At 47.0% G+C, this 7,403-nt stretch overlaps 1 non-coding gene across 1 annotated transcript; it reads right to left on the bottom strand.

Annotated features, from left to right (window-relative positions):
* Positions 1 to 3,816: 3,816 nt before the first annotated feature.
* Positions 3,817 to 3,954, bottom strand: LOC114817764. Its single transcript, XR_003765616.1, has one exon. It is a non-coding gene; the product is annotated as a small nucleolar RNA SNORA7 (small nucleolar RNA).
* Positions 3,955 to 7,403: the final 3,449 nt, after the last annotated feature.

Raw genomic sequence — 7,403 nt, 5'->3', positions numbered from 1 at the left:
TAGCAAATATGATTATTATTATTAATAGTAGTAACTGTGGTGTTTGTAAAGTATTTACTCTGTGCCAGGCACTATGCTAAGCACTGGGGTGGATACAAGCAAACTGGGTTGGGCACAGTCTCTGTCCCACATAGGAATCACAGTTTTAATCCCCATTTTACAGATGAGGGAAATGAGGCATAGAGAAGTAAAGTGACTTGCCCAGGGTCACACAGCAGACAAGTGGCAGAGTCAGGATTAAAATTCATTAGAACTCAATCCCAGGGACCACAACCTGGCCCCCTTCCCAATCTGTTTCCCAGTTTGAAGTTCCATACTAGCCCTTCACTTTAGGGTGGCCACTGATAATAATAATAATAATGCTGGTATTTGTTAAGCGCTTACTATGTGCAGAGCACGGTTCTAAGCGCTGGGGTAGACACAGGGGAATCAGGTTGTCCCACATGGGGCTCACAGTCTTAATCCCCATTTTCCAGATGAGGTACCTGAGGCACAGAGAAGTTAAGTGACTTGCCCACAGTCACACAGCTGACAAGTGGCAGAGCCGGGATTCGAACTCATGAGCCCTGACTCCAAAGCCCATGCTCTTTCCACTGCGCCACGCTGCTTCTCGATGATTCTCGATGATCACTGATGACCACTGATGGACCTTGCAGGCATCAGACAGTCGGGAACACATGACATCATCAATCAACCAATGAATGGTATTTATTGAATGCTGTCCGTGTGCGGAGCACCGTACTAAGTGCTTGGGAGAGTACAATACAACAGAGTTGGTAAACACAGTCCCTGACTTCAAGGAGCTTAGAGTCTAGAGGGGAAGACAGATATTCAAATCAATTACAGATAAGAGGAATGGGAAGAATATAATGGTAGGTGTGTGAGTGCTGTGGGGCTGGGGGTACAGGGATCACCAGAGTGCTTAAGGGGTCAGCGTGGCTCAGTAGAAAGAGCCCGGGCTTGGGAGTCAGAGGTCATGGGTTCGAATTCCGGCTCTGCCACTCGTCAGCTGTGTGACTGTGGGCAAGTTACTTAACTTCTCTGTGCCTCAGTTCCCTCTTCTGTAAAATGGGGATTAACTGTGAGCCTTATGTGGGGCAATCTGATTACCCTGTACCTACCCCAGCCCTTAGAACAATGCTCTGCACATAGTAAGCGCTTAACAAATACCAACATTATTATTATTATTACAGACCCAAAGTTGTAAGCAACCAAAGGGAAGGGGCATGAAAGGTGGGGAAATGAGAGATTAGCCAGGGAAGGCCTCTTGGAGGAGATGTCATTTTAGTAGGGCTTTGAAGATGGGGAGAGTGGTCGTTTGTGGAAACAGCATAACATAATGACATCACATTGTGGAAGTCCATCCAACACTACTGGAGCCAAGAATATTTCTGCAAGGAGGAATCCCTCTCCGCCATTCCCTCTCCACCCACAGCTGTCGCATTCCCTTTCCAGGTAACCTTGAACACAGGCACTACTTCTGAGTTTTGTAAGTTGGCAGGTTGGAACCAAGATTGGGTGCTGACATTAAAATACTGGTCATGAAGGTACCCAAGGCCCCGTTGAACCAGACGGGAGACGGACCATAAGAGAAGCAGCGTGGCCTAGTGGGTAGAGCACGGGCCTGGGAGTCAAAAGGACCTGGATTCTAATCCCCGCTCTGCCACTTGTCTGCTGCGTGACCTAGGGCAACTCACTTCACTTCTCTGGGCCTCGATAACCTCATCTGTAAAACGGGGATTAAGACTGTGAGCTCCAAGTGATGATGATGATGATGACATTTGTTAAGCGCTTACTATGTGCCAAGCACTGTTCTAAGCACTGGGGTAGAGACAAGCTAATCGGGTTGTCCCACGTGGGGCTCACTGTCTTAATCCCCATTTTACAGATGAGGTAACTGAGGCCCAGAGAAGTGAAGTGACTTGCCCAAAGTCAAACAGCTGAGAAGGGGAGGAGGTGGGATTAGAACCCTTGACCTCTGACTCCCAAGCCCATGCTCTTTCCACTAAGCCACGCTGCTCCTCATGTCCAGGTGGGACATGGACTGTGTCCAATCTGATTAGCTTGCATCCTCCCCCAGAGCATGCCTGGCACATAGTGGGCGCTCAACAAATACCATAAAAAAAAAATCCAGAGCATCAGGGGAATGGTCACTTCACTTCCCATGCAAGGTCCAACATGTGTGATTTTATCAGCAAGAGGGGCCCAGCTGAAGAAGTCCCAAAGTGGTGTGGCCAGTGGCTTCAGGTCACCATGAAGATATGCTGGGACAGCGATGGAGAGCCAACTCCGCATCTCAGCGTCCATCCCATAGGTCAGACAAACAGTTTATCCCTCATGGTTCATCAGCTAATGCAGGTTGGCTTTAGGGGCCACTGAAAACACCCAAAAGCCCCAGACACGGAGACCCACGAGATGTCATGCAAGTACAGGCACGGGACAGCCACGTACGCTTAGGAGTCAGCAGGCCCACTGATGGATTGGTATTTCTTGAGCGCTCACTTGGTGCAGAGCGCTGTACAGAGAAGATAATCAGGTCGGACACAGTCCCTGTTCTATATAATAGTAATAATAACGTTGGTATTTGTTAAGCTCTTACTCTATGCAGAGCACTGTTCTAAGCGCTGGGGGAGATACAGGGTAATCAGGTTGTCCCACGTGAGGCTCACAGTCTTCATCCCCATTTTACAGATGAGGTAACTGAGGCACAGAGCAGTGAAGTGACTTGCCCACAGTCACACAGCTGACAAGTGGCAGAGTCGGAATTCGAACCCATGACCTCTGACTTCCAAGCCCGGGCTCTTTCCACTGAGCCACGCTGCTTCTCTTGAGCCACACTGCTTCTCTATGAGGCTCACAGTCTAAAGTTCCTAGGGGGTAGGACTGTCTATTAATTCTATTCTACTCTATTTTACTCTCCCAAGTGATTAGTACAGTCCTCTACACTCATTAGGCATTCAATACATACTATTGATTAGTCAAATGATTGAGAAAGTATGGGGGGTGGGGGAATGTGTGTGTGTGTGTAACCTAGATACTGCTATAGTAGTTTCCAAAAAAGGCTGAAAACTCCTGCTTGAAACATCAGACCACATGGAAACAAGACTCTCCCTGTGATTTTCAATTGCTAAATCCTATTATTCCAACTGACGGCATCTCCTCCCAGAAGAAGTCGGAAACATCATGGCCTAGTGGAAAGAGCACGGGCCTGGGAGTCAGAGAACCTGGGTTCTAATCCCGGCTCTACCGCTTGTCTGCTCTGAGACCTTGGGCAAATCACTTCACTTCTCTGTGCTTCAGTTCCCTCATCTGCAAAATGGGGATGCAATGCCGGTTCTCCCTCCTACTTAGACTGTGAGTCCCATGTGGGAAACGTGGTATCTACCCCAGCGCTTAGTACAATGCTTGGCACATATAAGCGCTTAACAAATACCATTACTATTATTATTATTTATACACCTGTGCATACCCATTGGCTATTTGGCCTCCATTCTAGTGCTCCACATAACTTCCTTTTCCCACTCCCTTCTTCTTCACCCTAATTTGCTCCCTTCATTCACAGTCCCTCAGCCCCACAGCACTTGTGCCTTGTCTTGTGTTATGCCGTCAAGTCATGTCCAACCCACTGGGACTCCATAGACACATTTCTCCCCGAACGCCCCATCTCCATCTGCAATCGTTCTGGTAGTGGATCCAGAGATTTTCCTTGGTCAAAATATGGAAGCGGTTTACCACTGCCTTCTTCCATGTAGTAAATTTGAGTCTCCACCCTTGACTCTCTCCCATGCCGCCGCTGCCCAGCACGGGTGAGTTTTGACTTGTAGCACATTGCCTTCCACTCGCTAGCCACTGCCCGAGCTAGGAATGGAATGGGGAGGCCTCTGCCTGACTTTCCCTCCCACAGCCAAAGCTGGTAGAGTACCAGAAACTCTCCCAGTATGATCCTGAGAAGTTACAGTACTTGTGCTCAATAAACATGATCAATCAATTGATTCACTGATAGCAAATCATCAGATTGCTGCCAGAGTGGAGGAGTTCAGTCTTAGCTGGGCATAGGAGAAATGCTAGAAAAGGTTTCTTCTAAGCACAGAGTAAGCACTTAGTGCAAAGACAGATTATTACCAACAGAGTAAGTACTTAGTGCAAAGACAGATTATTACCAATCAGTGGTATTTTCTGAGCCCTTCCTTTGCGTAGAACATTGTGCTAAGCACTTATTGTTATCATTATCACTAGAAACGCCCAGCACGCCTTGCCCGATGAGAACATCGAAATGACAGCTCCATCTGTGTTCGCCTTTTCCAAAGCCGATCCAGTGGCCAATCCTAGACTAAGAAGTCCATAACGTAGAAGTTCCAACAACTGATATTAGCGTGGCCTAGTGGACAGAACACAGGCCTTGGAGTCAGAAAGACCTGGATTTGAATCTTAGCTCCTCCATTTGTCTGTTGTGGGACCTTGGGCAAGTAATTTCACTTCTCTGGATCTCAGTTACCACATCTATAAAATGGGGGTTAAGACAGGAGCCCCATGTGGGATAGGGACAGTGTCCAACCCGATTTGCTTGTACCACTCCAACGCATTTAGGTGTTTGATAAATATTGTTACTATTCTCTGGGATTGGAGGATGTGGATAATCGGGGGTAAAGTTATATTGTACTCTCTCAAGCACTTAGGACAGTGCTCTACATAGAGAAATCACTCAATAAATACTACTGATTTACTAATAAAGTTGGGCCAGCCTTTCGAACAAGCTTAAAAGCCTTCTTCTGAGGATCTCCCAGCTTTTCCCTGGCTAGAAAAACTCCCAAAGCTCCCCCAGTCCTGCAAGATGGAGGGTGGGCAGAAGTTAAGCAGACTGATCTAAGCCTTTGACCACTGGACTACCATCATGGACCTCCAGGGCCACATTCTCTCTAGGGAAGCAGCAAAGCTTAGTAGTGAGCAAGAGTGAATCCAACTTATAACGCAGCAGTCAAAGTGACTGTCCTTTGACCCCGTGAACAATGATATCAAAGGTGGAATTTGAGGAAGAACTGAATTGCTGAGAAAACTGAGGAGGAACTGAATTGCCTTTCTGTCAGGCAATTCAGGAGAAAGACAGACGGATGCTTCTTGCAAAGATAACTCGGGGGGTGGGGACGGAGGGGAGGGGTCACCGCCTCCCTGGCTTTACCCTGGAAATGGCTTGAGACAACAGACAATTGGGGCAGCAAATCAGGACCCCCGCTCTGATCCCTCCTCCCCCACCCCCCCAAAACAACAGCCATGGCTGGTTAAAAGGGGGAAAGAACCGGCACCTGGCCTGCGGCAAAACCACTGCAATGAGATGCCTACAGTGGCTGCTGGAAAACACCTAAGACCTGAGCCAGGATGATGTGCTGCGGGCAACCAGGCTCTTTGAACTTCTCAGACTGGGACCATCTTCAAGGACTTGGGGCAAACAGTCGGATGGGTAGCTATGTTCTTTGTAATAGAGTGTGTTTGTGTGAGCGTGTATGTACACAGTTACCTCTTCTAATTAGATTAAGCATGGAATAAAAAATTTCCGCTGTATACAGTGGTGGTTTGGTTTCACTTTTAACTTGTCACTGAGAACCTGAAAGCGTTCGGCTCCGTGGTAGAGGACGATGTGGGAGGGCAATCCGCAGAGACAGACTCACAAAAGTGGGTGCCTGATAATAGGAGGAGGTAAACCCCCAGAGATGGGCTCATAATTTGAGAGCCTGATAATAGGGGGAGGTGAATCCCCAGAGATGGGCTCATGACAGATAGCTCATGGGCTTGGGAGTCAGAAGGACCTGGGTTCTAATCCCAGTTCCACCACATGTCTGCTGCGTGATGCTGAAAAAGTCACTTTGCTTCTCTGGGCCTCATCTGGAAAATGGGGATTAAAAGTATAAACCCAGTGCAGGACAGGGACTGTGTCCAACCTGCTTAACTTGTAACTAGCCCAGTGCTTAGAACAGTACTGGGCATATAGTAAGCGCTCAGCAAGTACCATAATTATTACTGTTATCTTGTTCCCTACCTGTCCGAAGAGAGAGTGGGCCAAAGTCTAATCAACCTCATATCATTGTGCCAAAAATAAAGAATCAATGGTATTTATTGAGCGTTTACTAGGTGCAGAGCACTGTAATAATAATGTTGGTATTTGTTAAGTGCTTACTGTGTGCAGAGCACTGTTCTAAGCACTGGGGTAGACAGAGGGGAATCAGGTTGTCCCACGTGGGGCTCACAATCTTAATCTCCATTTTACAGATGAGGTAACTGAGGCACAGAGAAGTTAAGTGACTTGCCCACAGTCACACAGCTGACAAGTGGCAGAGCTGGGATTCGAACTCATGACCTCTGACTCCAAAGCCCATGCTCTTTCCACTGAGCTAAGCGCTTGGGGGAGTACGATACAAAAGAGTTGGAAGACATGCCCAAAATGAGCATACTGCCAAGTCGGGGGACAGACATTACTATAAATCGTGGCTCAGTGGAAAGAGCACAGGCTTTGGAGTCAGAGTTCATGGGTTCGAATCCCGGCTCGGCCACTTGTCAGCTGTGTGACTTTGGGCAAGTCACTTAACTTCTCTGTGCCTCAGTTACCTCATCTGTAAAATGGGGATTAAGACTGTGAGCCCCACGTGGGACAACCTGATTCCCCTGTGTCTACACCGGCCCTTAGAACAGTGCTCGGCACATAGTGAGCGCTTAACAAATACCAACATTATTATTAGTATAAATGAGATATATATAAATATATATAATATATAATTTATATAGCATATAATTTATATAATATATAATTTGAAGACAGGTACTCAAGTGCTGGGGTTTGCAGGCGGGGAGAATATCAAACACCCAAAGATCACAGATCCATGTGCATAGATGACATGGATGGGAGAGGAAGCCAGGGAAAAGAGTTGCCGAATAGTATTTTCCAAGAGCTTTAAGTTCAGTGCTTTGTGCAGAGCACACAGTAAGTGCTCAATAAATACGACTGAATGAATTAATGAGTGAATGAAAAGAGGGCTTAAATGGGGAAGGCCTTTTGGAGAAGATGTGAACTTAACAGTGCTTTGAAGATGGGAAGAGTGGAATTGTACAGGAAGGAAATGTTCTAATGTTCAGTGGATAAAAGGCAGCCATCCTGGTTTCATTTGACTCTCTTACTGTGTTGTTGGATCATGACTGATGGCCCAATTTTAAATGCACAGGGGTGAAATGATCTCTGTGTTTATTTTCTCATTCATTCATTCATTCAATAGTATTTATTGAGCGCTTACTATGTGCAGAGCACTGTACTAAGTGCTTGGAATGTACAAATCGGTAACAGAGACAGTCCCTGCCCTTTGACGGGCTTACGGTCTAATCGGGGGAACACTGCTAGCAAAGGTCCCATGTTTCAAGGG

Source organism: Ornithorhynchus anatinus, chromosome 1 (assembly GCF_004115215.2).
Source record: "Ornithorhynchus anatinus isolate Pmale09 chromosome 1, mOrnAna1.pri.v4, whole genome shotgun sequence".
Taxonomy (NCBI): domain Eukaryota; kingdom Metazoa; phylum Chordata; class Mammalia; order Monotremata; family Ornithorhynchidae; genus Ornithorhynchus; species Ornithorhynchus anatinus.
Note: the sequence above shows the minus strand (reverse complement) of the source record. Positions and strands in the feature narration are given on the sequence as shown.